Source organism: Neomonachus schauinslandi, chromosome 13 (assembly GCF_002201575.2).
Source record: "Neomonachus schauinslandi chromosome 13, ASM220157v2, whole genome shotgun sequence".
Classification (NCBI taxonomy): domain Eukaryota; kingdom Metazoa; phylum Chordata; class Mammalia; order Carnivora; family Phocidae; genus Neomonachus; species Neomonachus schauinslandi.
In genome coordinates, this window is record NC_058415.1 from 72,880,027 (window position 1) to 72,898,575 (window position 18,549).

The following is an 18,549-nucleotide window of genomic DNA, read 5'->3' on the forward strand; positions in this document are numbered from 1 at the left end:
TTAACTCTCACGTAATCCTGAGGGTAAGTATGATTATTTCTCCTTCATAGATGAGGAAATCCAGAGGAGTCAAATGGGTTGCCCATATCACAGCTAATACATAAGAGCATCAGGATCTGAAACCAGATCCAGATACTATGAAGTACTGTCCTTTTCTGTTGCAGCTGCTTGTTCACAAAGTGATTTGCTCTGCTTCTGTAGACTCTCTGAAGTGATAAATTATAAATGAAATCCCTGATGCAATAAAATCATCAGTATTCATTGTCTCCAAATTGACTGAGAGCAGTGCCATCACGTGGCATGTTTGTTAGTACAACATTGTTTAGGCCTCATTATTTTAGTTACTTTGAGATGGAACATTCGGCACTTTGTTTCCCCCCGGCCATGCTTAGCAAAAGTTTGCGTCACTTTTTAAAGGACACTTAACTTTGTCATGGAGATGAGTTTGTGTATGAGTAATTATATTTTAAAAAGTGATTGTCATTTGTTTTTATGAATCAGATGCGGAAAGGGGAGGTTCTAGGCAGAGGGAATATCTCTCTTAAGCCCAAAAGCCAATATTGCTATCCACCAGATACTGAATATTGATTGCCAGTTTGCCAGGGAGTTTGATCTTCCCTGCAAATTTGGTGCCAGCAAATTAACAATATTTAATATAGGAATTTGTTGTTAATTTTTTTTTTAAATCTATCGAGATTGTTTTTGGGGCACCTGCCGGACTCAGTTGGTAGAGCATGTGACTCGATCCTCAGGGTCATGAGTTCAAGCCCCACATTGGGCGTGGAGCCTACTAAAGAAAGAGAAAAAGAAAGAGATTGTTTTTAACAAAGTTTTTAAGGAAAAATACTATCCTTATGATTCTCAGAATTAGAGATTGACTAGAACCCATTCAGATTTTCTCTAGTTTGACTATCTCCACAGTTCAATATATTAGAAACATATATTAGAAACAAACACTTCTGATTTTAATCAGGCTTCTTGTGACTCGTTTTCTTTATAGGAAAGAAGTATTTTGGTCTGTATTTCTCTGGCCAAAATATAGCTGTAATACTTAATATCTATAAATAAAAACTCTACTATGTGATAAAGGAAATAAATTTCCAAGCCTAGAGGAGAAGTCAAGGGAAGTGTATGATCATGTATTGCAGTAAGCTGGTTTTTAAAAGGTTCCTTTATGAAAAAAAGTATTATAAATACTAAAAGAATTAAGTTCTCTATCAATTAGTTTAATAGATTTTTTTCTCAGATAGAATTCCTTTATATCAGATCTTGGCATATTACCATATACAGGTACAGAGAGAGAGTTGCTTATTAGGAAACACACCATTGGCAAAGGCAGCCTCAATTGTGTTTTCTTATTCAACATTGCTTCTCCTCCCCACTTGGATCTGGCTGAGATGAAATGAATTGTATAGCTTTTCATAAGGCAAAGTGATGAAGATAGGATGATTTTAAGAGATCCTTGCCATTGAATATAACTGGGACACAGAAATACACTGCATATATCATCCTTTAGTGGTTGGTGTATTTCTAATGATATAAAAACAGAAAAGGGGATGATATTGGCAAACTGCCAACAACTCTGATTTCACTTCTAATTAGAGAAAAGAAGGATAATCAGAATTTCTCATGCTTCATCCTATCTGTAAATTGATCATTTGGGCCTGCCAAAGCTGAAGGGAACACCTGATTTGGTATTAAAGATTGCATTTTTTTAAAATTATTTTTTAAAGACAGCATTTTAATACATTTAAATTGAGTTGTTAAATAAACCATGACTTTGTTTAATTACACTCAGTATTAAGTCAGAGTACTAATTTGATCAGAATATTAATTAGGTCAGAATATTAGTGTAAACCATCATCTTTGCTGAATTATAATCCTAGAGGATGACCTGGAAGGACCCAGGAGATCCTCTAGCCCAGTGCTCTTCAGTGCTATGAGGAATAGGAGTCACCATGTCTTGCAGGTAGGGAGCAAGGAGGGCAAGAAGATAGAGATTACAAAGGGAATCTTCAGACACTGATTCTCCAGGAACTCTCATGTTCCCTATGCCCCTACCTTCCTACTTTGAAACTTACCCGACTGAATGAGCTACTACCTTTATGATACATCCTTCACGTGGAAGCGGAAAATAAGATTGGAAACATCTACTCTAACCCACCCCTCTTTTATAGAAGAGAGAACAGCCCCAGATATATTAATGAGTGCCCAGGTGAACACACCTTGTTAGAGTCAGAACCAGAGCTAGAACCCAGGCACCCTGACTTTTAGTCCACAGATAAGAGTGGAGGATGGTAAAACAATCCTACATTTCCACTGAGTTAGAAAGGGTATCCTTTTCTTGTTTTCAAAATTGTAATAGTTTTTAAGCCCTCAGTCAAGTTTGTACTAGGAGTAGATTCAGGCTGCCAGTTTCCAAGTAGGCTATTTTTGCATGTGAATTTTCACTTTTCATATTATACTGTTACATTTAGCAACTTCTCTTTCTGGAATTGATGAAATAATCTCTAAATGTAACTGTTCACTTTTTTAAACGAACATCTCTCAGCTTACCCCATTCATATTTAGTTTTCATTTACAGAGGGAAAACTAGTTTTCAAGTATATGAATTCCAGTTATATATTATGAACTGAAAAGTAACTTTTTGTTTAGTGTGGTATTCATTTGTATACCCAGCTACATAGTACTTACATTACCAGTTTTGAATGCAGTCTATAATACCATTTTTTACTCTGTGGAAAGATTAAAATATCATTTGAAGGTTTGGGGCCTATCTTCAAAAGATCAAACTTCTATCAACATAATTAGGATGTTTCTGAAGTGAATTTAGTTATAGGGAGGAAAAAGAAAATGGGAATTAATGGAAGACCTATAGCAGGAAGATGTTGAAATACAAACTATTTGTAAATTCTCCTATTATCCTGCTTGGTCTTCTAAAGAGGAATTCAAGCATAAATATAAAAAATTTTCACAAATTTTTATTTTACAAATTATATTTACCAGATTATAGCTGAAGAAAAAGGTGAAATTCTAGGATTTTTTTTTAAAGTACAGTGGAATTATTTGTCTTTTGAATGCAATGTTGAATTTTGCTAGATTTCTGATGTTCTTCTTTGTATTACACTGGAATTAGAGAGTATTTTTACCATAGTACATTCATTTCAGAGAGCTTTGAAAATACTTTGGCACAATTTATTTATTTGTGGTAAGTAGAATTAGGAAGACATCAGCAATATAGAATCCTAACAGTAATTGTGCATACTGTATTTAAGTGATTTTTATACCTGTTTACTTTCTGTAATTTTTACATTTTATAAATCAAATACCTTAGTATACTTCCACTAGAAATTAATTTATAATTGATTATTTATACTGGATGAAGTAGCAGGTCCATTTTAGTATTAATCCACTCAGATTAACTTTATCTAACTGAATTTTTATATCTACAATTCATTATATTACAACTTTTTAAATAGCATTTATAACAGAAGAACTTTTGTTTTATAAAGTATTTGTTACAAAAAAAAAAAACCCATCTTGCCAAAAACCATTACAATTTCTATGCATTGTGTAATATTCAGTGACATCGCTGTTGAGATTTGCATGTTGTTCTAGGTGCTTTTTCATGTCTGTGTTTGTGGTGTTTATATGGAATTGTTAACCATCGCTGCTATCACTTATTGTAGTTAAACTGAAAAACTGTGCTAAGAGCTGTGCCAGTCAACATTTGTTATGTGTGACTTGTGAAAATATGTACTTAGTTGTTTAATATTTTGAGCCAGCACTTAGTGGCCTCTACAGAAGGAAATACTGTGGTTGTCGAGTGGTGCCAACTTCAGAATCTCGTTTCACATGTGTAATTCCAGGTCAGATTTTCTTCCGTGCTTTCCCCAACTCTTTGAAAGGAAAGTTTGCAAAAAGAAAAAGCAAGAATTCTTAACTTTTTCCAGTACTCCCCCCACTTTAGATCCTTTTTTGTTCTTCCGATACTTGAACATGTTACAAAGAAATCCAATAGAATGACAATGTAGCAGCATAATTACCTTTATCTGGTTATTTTTATCCAGGTAAATGATAACAGGACTATGAGGTGCCTACATTATTTTTGTTGGTTATCATGGCTTATTGTTTGAAATGCATTTGATAAGAATATTTAGTTTTTAAAATTTATTTATTAGGGACTGTGGAAACCTCAGAGTTCCCAAGTATTAACTTTTATATTCAGCATTTACATGGGCTTATTTAACATATTTATTTATTTGACTTATGATCATCAGAATTTTTTCATGCCCACCTGTCTTTAGTTTGGTTCCTAGCATTTTCATCTTGCCTCAGCAATTACAAACACACACTGAAAGTAGAGAGAAAATTATTTCAGTGAATTAATTCTATATTTTGTTAAAATTCCACACGGGGGAAATATCATTATATGTTTATACTCTTAAAATGGAAGTGAAACTGTCATAAAATGCTAAGAAAAGAAGGCTACTTCCTTAAGAGCATTTTAATACCAACACACCAAAATTCCTTGCTTAGTGCAGGGTTTCATTCTGTCTGTTCAATGGGTTTCTAATTATGAGATTTCTTTAATAAAGGGATAATCTCCTGAATTATATAGAGGCTTTTTGTGTGACTGCAGATATATGGCGACAGCCAGTGCTGTATTTGGAAACATTGCTGCTGAAATTGCTGATTTAATTCTAAGAATATTAAAACTAATTCATCAAGGCTCCTGCCACTTCTTTGCTTAAAGGAAAAGAAAGGTAGATTTTAATTGTGAGACTTTCTCCAGAATATGCTTTAAATATTTACCCCTCAATGGAGGTGATAAAGCAATAAAAGGAAATTCAATGATGTATGTTCTAAAGAAGTTCTGCCCTTGTCCAGTAGCCTCCAGAGCAACACTAAAGTATTTCTTGGTTCCTGCACTGGGGGTTTTCAGGCAAGGCCTTTATACTTAGAATTTTTTTAATATTTTGGACACCAAAGATTATGGCATGATATATCCTGATGATTAATGGTTTCTATTAGATAGCTGTGGGCACGTTTATTTGAATCCTGCTCTTGGAATTTTTTTTACCCACTTTGGGTCTTCTGTACATTTTGTATGTCTGTCCTGAGGCACTTATGCCCAGGGCAACTTTTTAATTAAATCATGCATATATATTTATTAGGTTTCTAATTTATAGAGTATGTTTCCATCATGACTTTAAGCTTTTTTCACTGCCAAAATTACACATAGATTTGCCAGATTAGCCCCATTGTGAGCAATAGCTTGTACCTTTCTCATTGTAATCTGGAAATGTAACTGTAACCCCATAGGCCTGAGACCTGGCAAGAGAATGACTGGAAGCATTTTGGATTCAACAGAATCACTTAAATGACTCATTTATCTGTTAAAGTGAAGAACTTTGTTTAGTAGAGTGAATGCTATGTTCAACTTAAATAAGGTCTTCCATCTTACGAATTATTTTGAGATTTCTAAGATTATTTTAAGAGTAATTTTAAGATTTCTTTTACTTTACCACTTAGAAGGTAATTGGGATTAAAAAGGTAGATTTGTCAGTTTATTCAGTATAATTTAACACCAGGCATTTTTGTAAAGCAAATATAACCACCACAATTAATACTTAGAAAAATTTTATGAAAAATGATGCTGTTCTTTGGAGATGCATTTACTCCCCCCACCTTTTGGTAGATTGTAATTTTTTAATATATTTTCCGGCCACTTGGCTTTTAACTGATTTATGTGAAAAAAGCATATGTGTGCCTGATGTTCACTCTAATCCTATTTTAAAATTCTCTTTTTAAACTGCTGCAATTAAAATTTGTGAAAGAGAGAAAGGTGAATTGAAATGGAGGGAAATTTCTGTTAATATGTTAAGATGTGTGACTGTGGTGCTCTTGGTTAATTAATCCTTTGCCAGTTGATATTTGTATTAATATGATAGAACTTTTTTGTTAATAAGAATATACTATTGGCTTCATTTTTATTTTGCTGCTCACTGCTTTTCACACTAAGGTGTTTTCATCTTTTTCAGCTCACTGTTTTTGCTTCATATTTGTCTGTGTACTTGTGCTCTAAATAAAATTCTAGTTTTATGTCCCAGTGGCTTATTCCATTGTGTGTATAATATTTGTCTCTAACGTCGCGTAATTTTCTATTGTTTTCAGTATTTGTTGGTACAGCCTAAAATTTAAGGATGTAAGAAAAAAATCCAGTAGGGGTGCCTGGGTGGCTTAGTCGGTTAAGCATCTGACTCATGATTTCAGCTCAAGTCATGATCTCAGGGTCTTGAGATGGAGCCCAGCATCAGGCTCCATGTGGGGCATAGAGCCTGCTTGGGATTCTCTCTCTTCCTCTCCCTCTGCCCCTCCCCTCCCCTCACGTGTGTGTGTGTACTCTCTTTCTCAAAAAAAAAAAAAAGAAAAAATCCAATAAAATCAGCTAATGAGCATCAGTGATGTCTCCATAATGAGAGCATGCTTTAATCCCAGTATTTTGTCTCTACTTGGATATGACCAGTCTTCCTTCATTTAATAAGTGGTTTCCTGCAAAGCTGGCTGATTTTTGTAGCCACAACAAACAATTGTAAAAACAAACCACATTTTGAAAAAAAAAATTGTCCTGGTCACTGTGCATTAGGCCCCAGGATCTAATCAATGCGTATTGAGCAGACTATTCCATATCAGGTGTTGTTTCTCTTTCTTTTTTCTTTCTTTTTCTTTTTCTTTCTTTCTCTTTCTTTCTTTCTTTCTTTCTTTTTCTTTCTTTCTTTCTTTCTTTCTCTTTCTTTCTTTCTCTTTCTTTCTTTCTTCTTTCTTTCTGTCCTTTTTTTGGGTAGGCAGCAAAGTTTATTGAGTGATAGTACAAAGCTCCCAAAGAGAGAGGGGACCCGAGATGGGTTGCCCCAGGTGTTGTTTCTAACCACTAAGGAGGGGGAAATCATGGAAGGAGAAGCATTTCTACGTGAGTATGCTCACGCATAGCCCATAGGGTAGGGAAGACACTTTCAGAGAGCTGAATTAATTATATGCTTCCTGGAGCCCCAGGTCCAAAAATCCTATTAATGGAACAGAAGTCTCCACTACAAACTCACTATCTATGAGCTCTGCAGCCAATTGCACAAAGTTATACCAAGCTAAGTAGATGTCAGGTTCCAGATGTCCGCATTTTTAGGAAAATCTTTTTGGTCAGATATAATTCCCCATGTGCCATTTGTTGTATTTAGCATATTTGATGATATTCTTTAGGCAGAATAGGAATGGTTATTCAAAATGATTATAATTGTTTAACTTCAGACATCTTTGTTGTGTCACAAAAATTCTTTAATAAAGAAAAACATTAAAACGCCAGAAAATATAATGTTCTTTATCACAGTCATTTGTTTTACAGAATGCAAATGTATTTCTTTCATATCTATGAATAATCCACCAGTCTTTACTCACAGAAACCTGAATATTGCAAACAGAAGTGATAACTGTATTTTCGTATAATACTATTATTCTTTAAGATTTTATTCATTTATTTGACAGAGAGAGACACAGCGAGAGAGGGAACACAAGCAGGGGGAGTGGGAGAGGGAGAAGCAGGCTTCCCACGGAGCAGGAGCCCGATGTGGGGCTTGATCCCAGGACCCTAGGATCATGACCTGAACCGAAGGCAGATGCTTAATGACTGAGCCACCCAGGCGCCCCTTGTATGATATTATTTTAAAGCTACTTTATAAATCGCTATAATTTAGTTTATGTTTTCCTGGTACTTTAAGAAACAAGGAACTTACCTTTAAATTTGTTTGCAAGTTACACATTTAAGACATGCCTAAATAAATAAATAAAATATGTCAAATTTTATTTCCCCAATAAGGGAAGAATATTAGAATTCAAGTTGAGTAATATTTAGCCTAAAACTCAGAAAATGTTTTCTTTCTTTAAAAAAAGTTTTATTTATTTAATTTATTCATCATCTTATGAGGAGATATCAAATAACTAAAATGTCTAACATGTACAAAATACTTCACATTGGTGATATACCATCTGAAAAGATTATGTTAAAAGCGAACATTGAATTGATGGCAAACATTTTCAGACCGAACGATTGTTTTCTTAAAAGAACACTTTCTTTATTAAAATTTATAATGCTTTTAAAGTGTTAAGGCAAAAATACTCATTGTGAAAAATTTGACACATGCTAATAAATATAATAAAAGGAAATAAAAATCACAGGAATTATACTACCCATAAAAATAATTCAACTAATATTTTGGTGTTTTATAATTCTTAAGCATAGATGTCCTTCAAAAATTGTAGTCAAGCTGCATTTACTGCTTTGTATATTTGTAAAAGATCCTTAGCCTTTGAAAGTGTGATTATTATATAGTTACATAGTTTAACATTGCATAGTAGCACCAAAATCCATTTTACAGTGCTTTTGTTGGATTGAATTTGTGTCCAATTTTTCACTTTTATAAATTTGCCTTCAAGAACATCCTTAAGCATACATTTTTGTATGTAACTATGATTAAATGTTTAGCATAAATTTCTACAAGAGGAATTCCTGGGCCAAATAAAAAACATTTATTTTTCCTACATATGCATTTCCAAAATCGTAGTTATTTTTATAACTTTAAAAAATAATTATTCATATTGTAAAGCTTACAAGTCTCACAGAGGTAAATACTAACCAATGTGATATGTATCCTTCCAAATTTTTTTCTAAACTAGTGCAAGTTCCCCTTATCCTAGCCAATACCTAGATATGGACCTTTTTATATTTTTGCCAGTCTGATAAATGAAATACATCTTCTTTTGATTGTAATGTCTTATTATTATTAATGCTTTTGTTATTTGTATTTCTTCTATGAATAATTGCCTGTCATATCCCGGGCCCATATTCTAGTGAGTAATCTTTTTCCAATTGATTTAAAGGAGATTTTCATATGTACTTTGTCACTTTATGTGTTACAAATATTTTCTCCAGGTCTGTTTATTGTCTTTTAAAATTTATTCAATGCAGAACTTTTGAATTTTTATGTCATCTGATTTGTTATTCTTTTTTATAGCTCTGGGTTTTATCATGCTGAGAAAGGCTTTACTTACTCCCCAAATCATGAAAATTGTCTTCTTTATGGAAACAGCCTTTTGAAAAAAAGATCTATTTGGAAATGTGTGTGGTATGAAATAGGAATCTAAATTTGCTTTTGTTTTTGTTTTCCAACCCAATAGCTTATTATCTCAAAGCATTTATTGAAGAGTCCATCCTTTCCTCAGCAATTTGAATTGGAGCCTTTATTATATACACAATTTGCATATTTACACAGGCCATTTCTGGACTTTCTTCTGTTGCACTGATCTCTTTGTCTCTTTCTTTTCCAGAACTTAAACTTTAAATTATTGCAGTATTATAGTACATATTTATATCTTTCAGGGCAAAGCCTCCCAAATATTCTTTTCAAAATTTCCTTGCTTTTCTTATGCATTTACTCTCCCAGATAAACTTTAGAATCAACCTGACCAGTAACAACAAAAAGGGGGATTTTAATTAGAATTACCCCACATTAAAGATTACTTGGAGAAATTAAACATCCTTATGATATTGAGCCTTTCCATCCAGGTACATGGTATCACTCTTCATTTATTAGGTTTATATATACATTCTTAATTTTAAGAATTTTTTGAGGGGCGCCTGGGTAGCTCAGTCGGTTAAGTGTCCAACTCTTGGTTACAGCTCAGGTCATGATCTCGGGGTCTTGAATCAAGTCCTGCATTGGGTTCTACACTCAGCGCAGAGTCTGTTTGAGATTTTCTCTCCCTCTCCCTCTGCCCCCCACCTCGCTCATGCTCTCTTTCTAAATAAATAAATAAATAATCTTATAATTTTAAAGAATTTTTTGAAAGTCTTCTTTCTGAATTTTACAGACATAAAAGGGCACAAATAATGTACAGCTTGGCTGATTTTCATGAAGCAAGCATATTGCTGAGAACACCACCTAGAGGAAGACATAGAACATTACCCGAAACTCAGAAACTTCCCGCCTGTGCCCTCCCTCAGGCAACCACTTTGTTATTTCACCATAGGGTCATTTTCTTTGTTTTTGAATTACGTAAGTGGACCATTTCAGCTCACTCTGTTGTGTCTGGCCTTTTTTGTTTAACATTGTGTTTGTGGGCTTCATCCATATTTTTCATGTTAGTTGATTCCGGTAGTCCATTCCTTGCCGTTACTGTATAATATATTGTATAAATATTTTACAATTTCATATGCATTCTTTTGTTTATGAACATATGAATATTTCCAGCTCGGGGCTTATTATTATTATTTTTTAAGATTTTATTTGTTTATTTGACAGAGAGAGACACAGTGAGAGAGGGAACACAAGCAGGGGGAGTGGGAGAGGCAGAAGTAGGCTTCCCACTGAGCAGGGAGCCTGCTGCGGGGCTCGATCCCAGGACCCTGGGACCATGACCTGAGCCGAAGGCAGACGCTTAATGACTGAGCCACCCAGGCGCCTGGGGCTTTCTATTATTAATTGTACTTTTATGAACACTCATATTACATGCCTTTCAGTAAACATATACACATTTCTGTTGGGTTCAGGTGTAGGATTGCTGGATCATAGAATATTTGTGTGTTCAACTTTAGTAGATACTACCAATTAGTTTCCAAAGTGGGTGTGCAAATTGACATTTCTACCAGATGAGTAGGAGTGTTCCTATGGTTCCACATCCTCACCAGTGCTTGATATTTGCAGATTTTGTTTTTTATTTTAGACATTTTGGTAGATGGACCTTAATTTATGTTTCCCGAAAAATTAATATTTTTTATTTTATACAGTGCCCATTCATGTTTGCCCATTTTTAATTGGTCTAGCTGCCTTCTAATTAGTTTGTTAGATATACGCACTTCAGATACCTTCTTTCACTATGTGGCTTGCCTTTGCACCCTCTAAATGGGGCATTTTAATAAATGTCTTTTTAACTTCAAAGAAATTCAATTTATCAATCTTTTATTTTTGAGATGATAATATTGATGTGCTATTAAAAATATGCAGCTGCTGCAAGGTCATAAAGATGGTCTCCTATATGTTTCTCTAGAAGCTTTATTGTACCATTCACATTTAGGTTATGATCCATTTGGAATTGGTTTTTTTGTTTGTGGTGTGAGGTAAGCATTCAATTTATGCATATTATGTTAAGGATTTTTGTGTCTGTTTATGAGCTGTGTTGGCTTGTAATTTTCTTTTTTTGTATTGTTCTTGTCATATTTTTTAATAGAAAAGTTATGCTGCCCTAAAAAAGAAAATGGGTATTATTCTCTCTTTCTCTATTCACTAGCAGAGTTTTTAGGTTTGGCATTATTTGTTTCTTACATGTTAAAAGAATTTGCTAGTGAAATCCATCTCAACCTGAAGGGGTTTTTTTTTATATATATTTTAAATTACAGATTCAGTTTCTTTAATGGATGTAAGACTACTTAAATTTTATATTTCTCGTTCAGTTTTAGTAAGTTGTGGCTTTCCTATATATTTGTCCATTTTATCCAAATTTTCAAATTTATTGGCATCAAGTTCTTAATATCTTTTTACTATCTTTTTACTATCTGTAGGATCTGTAGTGATAACCCCTGTTTCATTCTTGGTGTTGCAATTTGTGCCTTCTCTCATTTTTCTTACCAGTTTATTAATTTTGTTAGTCTTTTTAAATCCATCTTTTTGGCATTACTTCTTTTTTAATTATAAATTTCCTATTGCATTGATTTCTGTTATGTGTGTTGTTTCCTTCTTTCTACTCTTTTGAGTATATATGTTGTTCTTTTTATTATTTCCTGGTACAGTTATATTCAACCTTTCTTTCCTGATCTCTGCATTCAGTGCTATAATTTTCTCTATAGATACTGCAATAAGTGCCTTCCACAACTTTGACATATATATTATTATTATTTGGTTTGAAATATTTTCTTTTTTTAAAAAAGATTTTATTTATTTATTTGAAAGAGAGAGAGCATGAGCAGGGGGGAGGGGGAGAGGGAGAGGGAGAAGCAGACTCCCCGCTGAGCAGGGAGCCTGATGCAGAACTTGATCCGAGGATCCTGAGATCATGAGCTGAGCTGAAGGTTCAGATGCTTAAACCACTGAGCCACTGAGGCACCCCCGAAATATTTTCTAATTCCCATTGGTTTTTTTTCCCCTTCATCAGGGGTTTATTTAGAAACATATTATTGCTTAGTGGTTAGAAGTTATCTTCTTGTCATTGATTTATATTTTAATCCTGCTGATATTGTAATCCTTAAATAATCCTATTTAATCTTTTGGAATGTTGAAGTTTGCTTGATGTCCTAGCATTTCTATTTTGGTAAAAGGACCATGTATCTTTGAAAAGAATGTGTCTTCTGCAGTTGTTAGTTATGTTGTTCTTTGTGTATCAATTAAGTACAGTTTGATATTTGCATTGTTTCAGTCTTCTATATCTATACTAATTTCTGTGTGTACTTGTTCTGTCAGTTATAGAAGAGGATGTATTAAAGTCTTAGTTGTAGATTTGCTTATTTCTTTTTAAAATTCTTGCAACTTTTGCTCTTTATATTCTGACACTATGTGATTAGATAGAAATTTAAGATTGTTATATCTTTCTGTTGAATTTTAAAACATTTCTCTTTATTTATAGTAATACATCTTGCCTTAAAGTCAGTTTTGTCTGATATATAGCTATACCAGCATTCTTTTCTTTACTGTTTACATAGTGTACCTTCTTTTCATCCTTTTGCTTTCAACTTTTCTACCCTATTTATTCCTATGTATAAGGAGCACATAGCTGAGTTTTATTTCTTTATCCAAACTGACATCACTTATCTTTTTTTAAAAATTTATTTATTTGAGAGAGAGAGAGAGAAAGCATGAGCGGGGGGTGGGGGGGCAGAGGGAGAGAATCTCAAGCAGATCCCCACTGAGCATGGAGCCCAACTTGGGGCTCAGTCTCATGACCCTGGGATCATGACCTGAGCTGAAACCAAGAGTTGGACACTCAACCAACTGAGCCACCCGGGCACCCTGACATCACTTATCTTTTAATTGGAATATTGATCCTGGAATAATTGATACATTTAGGTTTAAGTCTATAATCCTACATTTTTTGCTTTGTCTCATCTATTCTTTGTGCCTTGTTTTTGATTAAACAAGTCTTTTTTATTCCATTTCCTCCTCTATCAACTTATACATTCTTTCAATATTCTTTAGTGGTTACCATGGAGATTAAAATATGCATCCTTGCACTGTTAAAGTCTACTTTAAATTAGTGTTTTCATCATTTTCTGGATAATGCAAAGACCTTTCAACACTAGCTCCAGTTACCCTCTTTGTGCTATAGTAATGAGTATTAATTCTACATACATTTAAAGCCCCACAAGACACCATTAGTATTGTTTTAAACAGCTGTGTTCATTTAGATTCACCTAAATATTCAATCTTTCCAGTATTCCTTATTTTTTACTATATCTATGTGTTTCCATCCTGGATCATTTCCTTTGCCTGAAAAACTCACTTTATTATCACTGAATATTTGACTGCTGATAATAAATACATTTGTTATTTTGTACGACTTCCCCTGTATTTCACCTTTATTTTTGAAGGATGCTTTGCTTAGTATGAATTCCACACTTGTAGCAATTTTCTTTCAGCACGTTAAAGATAATCTGTCTTCTGGCTTCCATCACATCAGTTGAAAAATCAATCTGTTCTTGCTCCTTTGAAAGTAATATGTACTTTTCCTCCAGTTTCTTTTAAGATTTTCTCCTTGTCTTTTATCTACTCAACTTATAACACTCTGCACTGGGCCATCCTCCACTCTCTCACTCCACTCAAACTCTGACATCCCATGCTGGGAAGCTTTCCTACCTGGAAGCCCTCATCACACTTCTTGAGCTGTGATACCTGGCACCAGACCACTCCATGCAGGGAAGCCTTATTCACTCCAGTAGGACTCTGACTTTTCACATAGGGCTTCTTCCCATATCTCCCACTGCTGTGTGGGTATCCTCCTTACCTTGCTCAGGCAATCACCACATATCTGGCTACCCCTGCATGGGATGTTTGGATTTTTCTTCTCTCTGAGTTCAGGCTCTGTTGCCTCCCACTGAAACTTATTTCTTGCCCCAGTCAGTTTCCTATACCCCTTACTGGGCAGGCTTCATGCTTCACTCTAAGCCCCCACAGCCCTTTCAACACACACACATACTCCAGGAAAACAGATGTCTATTTCGCTCTGCCCCACCAACAGCTTTGAAACTGAAAATTTCAGGAAGAAAAGGGAAAAAGAAGAGGAAGAGAAGAGAAAGAAGGGAGAGAATTCTATAATTTCCATTTTGTTAATAGATTCTAATGTTTTAGTAAAATTCTCTATCCTTTCCTTATTTCCTTGAACATAGCAAAATTATTTTAAAGTCCATGTCTGACAACTCCAGTAATCTGGATAATCATGTTGTCTGATTTTTCTCTTGTTTTTCATTCATTTGGTCTTACTTTATAGTACGTCTGTTAACTTGTTATTGAATTCTGGCCATTGTGTATGAAAACTTACTGAAGTTGTTATCCTTCCTCCAGAGAGGATTTAAATTTCTGCCAGCTAGCAAATAAGGTAGGCAGATCATCTTAATCCAGTTGAGACTGTTCTACATATCGTCCTTGACTTACACTAGGGTTATATCTTTTTTTTTTTTTTAAGATTTTATTTATTTGACAGAGAGAGACACAGCAAGAGGGGGGACACAAGCAGGGGGAGTGGGAGAGGGAGAAGCAGACTCCCTGCCAAGCAGGGAGCCCGATGCGGGACTTGATCCCAGGACCCTGGGATCATGACCTGAGCCGAAGGCAGACGCTTAACGACTGAGCCACCCAGGCGCCCCTAGGGTTATATCTTGATAAACCCTCATAAGTTAAAATGTTTTAGGTAGAAAATGCATTTAATATGCCTAACCTACTGAACATCTCAACCTAGCCTAACTGACATGTGCTCAGAATACTGATGTTAGCCTACAGTTGGGCAAAATCATTTAACACAAAGCCTACTTTATAGTAGAGTGTTGAATATCTCACATAATTTATTGAATACTGTACTGAAAATGAGAAACAGAATGGTCGTGTGGGTACAGAATGGTTGTGAGTCTATCAGTTGTTTACCCTTGTAATCACGAGTTTGGCTGGGAGTTGTGGCTGTCTGCCACTGCCCAGCATCACAAGAGAGCATTCTACCACATATCACTTAGCCCAGGAAAAGCTCAAAATTCAAATTTTGAAGTACAGTTTCTACTGAATGCCTATCACTTTCGCATCATTGTACAGTTGAAAAATCATAAGTTGAACCATCGTAAGTCAGGGACCATCTGTATTTCCAGTTTTTCTTATTCTTAAAGTTAAGCCCTTCCTGGGTCTCAAATGAAAGCCTGTATTGTTACCAAGTCTTCTCCTCCTTAGAAGCCTCTGTTAGTTCTTGACTCCTCAGTGCCATGCAGTTTCCTTTTAGTGATTTCTCTTTTCTGCTTGGTTTCTCTGCATCTTGCCTCTGCATGTTTAGCCTAGGAATCAGCAATTCCTGGAAGGAAAATTGCATGCAGAATGTTGGTTCACTTTTCCATGGTTCCCTTCCTCCAGGACGTCCAACTCTCAAGTACTGGCTGCTTATTAGCCTTGTACTTAAGTATTTGTATACTTGTTTCCCTGAGATTGCTGTAGACTTTAGGCTGCTTGTTTCTGTTTGGGCTCTATGACCTGCACTGCAACTCTTCAAATGATAGAAGAGGAAAACGTGGTGATCAATGCAGGACTCACTTCTGTGCGTTTCCCATCTCTCCAGGATTTTTGCTCCTTGAGTTCCAGTTAATTTTGTTTTCCAGTGCATTTTGTCCAGCCTTATTCTCAGCAGGAAAGATAGTATAATACCAGCTACTCCATTATAGCCTTAAGTGGAAGTCCTCCTGCCATCATTTTTAAGTTTTCATTTTTTTTATTAACTTGTTCTTGGATGCTATGTCTTTCATGATTGAAAATATCTTTATTTTGCCCTAGTGCTTGAATAATACCATAAGTAGGTAATAGAATTCTTCATTTTATAGTCTTTTCCCCTTACAACTCTGAGAAGACAGAGTCATTATTTTTTAACATGTGGTCTCACAGATGAGAAATCTGATTCTTGTTACTATGTTAAAGACTTTTTCCCCATGAAGATTATAGAATTTTCTTTTTGTTTATAGACCTTGGAAATTTCACCAAGATATGCTTATATATATCTTATATAAGAAGATATATCTTCTTCAGTATGTATTTTGGCAGTTCATAAACCTTAACACCCTAAAGATTAAAATCTCTTTGATTAATGGAACTTTTCTTATATTATTTCTTTCACTATTTATTTTATTCTATCCTCTCAGAATTTTTTCTTTTGAATTCTTATAAGCTAGGTTTTGAATTTCCTGCCTCAGTCTTCTACGCCTCTTAGCTTCACCCTCATAATTTAAAAACTGTTATGACTTTGCTTGCCCTTCCAGGAAAATTCCTTCCATATCACTAATTCGTCTTTTAGCCATGTTCATTCTAAGACTCAGCTCTTCTTTTAAGTATTATGTTTTTTCAATCATTTTAAATTTCCTGGGTCTTTCTTGTTCTCCTATTTTTCCTTTTCCAATGAAAGCTGTTCTTGTTTTAAGGATAAATTATGCTCTCAAGTCTATGTAATGATATACCCGTGATCTTTTGAATTTTTTTCCCATTGGATTAATTTTATGGGAGAGTGGGAATATAGAATTAGTTGCTCTGCTTGTGTAACTTGGTAACTTTCATGCTATTGGTTTTCCCCAGGTGCCAAGGGATGCTTGTTTGTGTACTCACATTTTTTTTATTTTTTTATTTTTATTTTTTAAAGATTTTATTTATTTATTTGAGACAGAGAGAATGAGATACAGAGAGCATGAGAGGGAGGAGGGTCAGAGGGAGAAGCAGACTCCCTGCCGAGCAGGGAGCCCGATGCGGGACTTGATCCAGGGACTCCAGGATCATGACCTGAGCCGAAGGCAGTCGCTTAACCAACTGAGCCACCCAGGCGCCCTCACATTTTTTTTTAAACATTTATTTATTTATTTGAGAGAGAGAGAGGGCAGGGGGAGGGGCAGAAGGAGAGGGAGAGAGAGAGATTCTCAAGCAGAGACTCAAGAGAGTCTCAAGCTGAGTGCGGAGCCCAACACGGGGCTTGATCTCACAACCCTGAGCTCATGACCTCAGCCAAAACCAAGAGTCCGACACTTAACTGACTGAGCCACCAAGGCACGCCCGTGAGCTCACATTTTAAAACGAAAGTCTAGATTTATCATTACTGCTAGCTTACAGGGATTTCCTTAGACATTATTAAAGGCTCTTGTTTGATATATCTGGATACAGTTCACCCTTGAAGGTAATAGTTGAGCACAGGGTTTTGCAAGTGGACTTTAGCCCGCTGTAATGAGTGGACAAAGAAGTCCCCACAAAGAGGCTTCTCTTAAGGGTGTATAAGCTGAAAACAAGCTGGGAAGCAGGGAACTCTCAAATGTAGACTCAGGGGGAGTGTTACCTGACAGAGGGCATGTATTCAGCCATTTTTTGCTTTTTGTAGCTGCTTTTTGTTTTTCTTTCCCCTTGTCCAGTGGGGCTGCCTAGAGTTTCCTGAGGCAATGCCCCTTTTCTCTCTGACTCTGAGGGTGGCTTTTCACAGCGATTTCCCTCACTTTCCACACTGTGCTTGCTAACACCTATGCTGTAAATGATGTAGGTGGTAACCACGCATAGAGGGCAGGGGAATGGTTCAGATCTGGCCATCCTTAAAGGGAGTACACGACCCCACAGTCCACCCCTGCTCCCATGGCCAGCTCTTCTGAACTTTGAGCTTGAAGTTTGCCTGTTCTCTAATGGAAAAAAAAATGCAAATCCTTCTTTAGAGTAGTCCCCTCTTTCTCCTGTATTCAGTTGTAAGTCCTCCCTTTTGTTTATTTCTCCATCAGTAGAGTCTCCTAAAAATTTCCTTGGCACCATAGCTCTACAACTTCTACTCAGAATTTTTAAAAAGCAATGTATTGAGTAAATTTATTTAATCTTTAAATACAATTATGAAAGAACCATATGTGTCATTTAATCATTTTCACACAATGTCTTTCCCATTATGTAAGCATTTGAGCATTCTTTACGTTTCTCTGTGTACTAGGATTTTGTTTTCCATTTTCAGTGTACGGTCTCTGTCCTGTGTTAAAAATGAAATTATTTAGGGGCGCCTGGGTGGCTCAGTTGGTTAAGCGACTGCCTTCGGCTCAGGTCATGATCCTGGAGCCCCGGGATCGAGTCCCACGTCGGGCTCCCTGCTTGGTGGGGAGTCTGCCTCTCCCTCTCTCGTGCTCTCTCTCTCTCATTCTCTCTCTCAAGTAAATAAAAAAAAAAAAAAGAAATTATTTAAGGCCATGTAATTGTTTCATGTAATAATTAAACATCCTGTCTCACAGTGTGACTTTGCTATACTGAAATGAGGGGGACTGTGCTA

The 18,549-nt window shown here is 35.5% G+C and overlaps 1 protein-coding gene across 2 annotated transcripts in view; it reads left to right on the forward strand.

The window, feature by feature from the left end:
• Positions 1-18,549, forward strand: part of KIAA1958 (KIAA1958 ortholog) — an 83,369-nt gene that overhangs the window by 43,704 nt on the left and 21,116 nt on the right. The gene's annotated exons all lie outside the window — the stretch shown is intronic.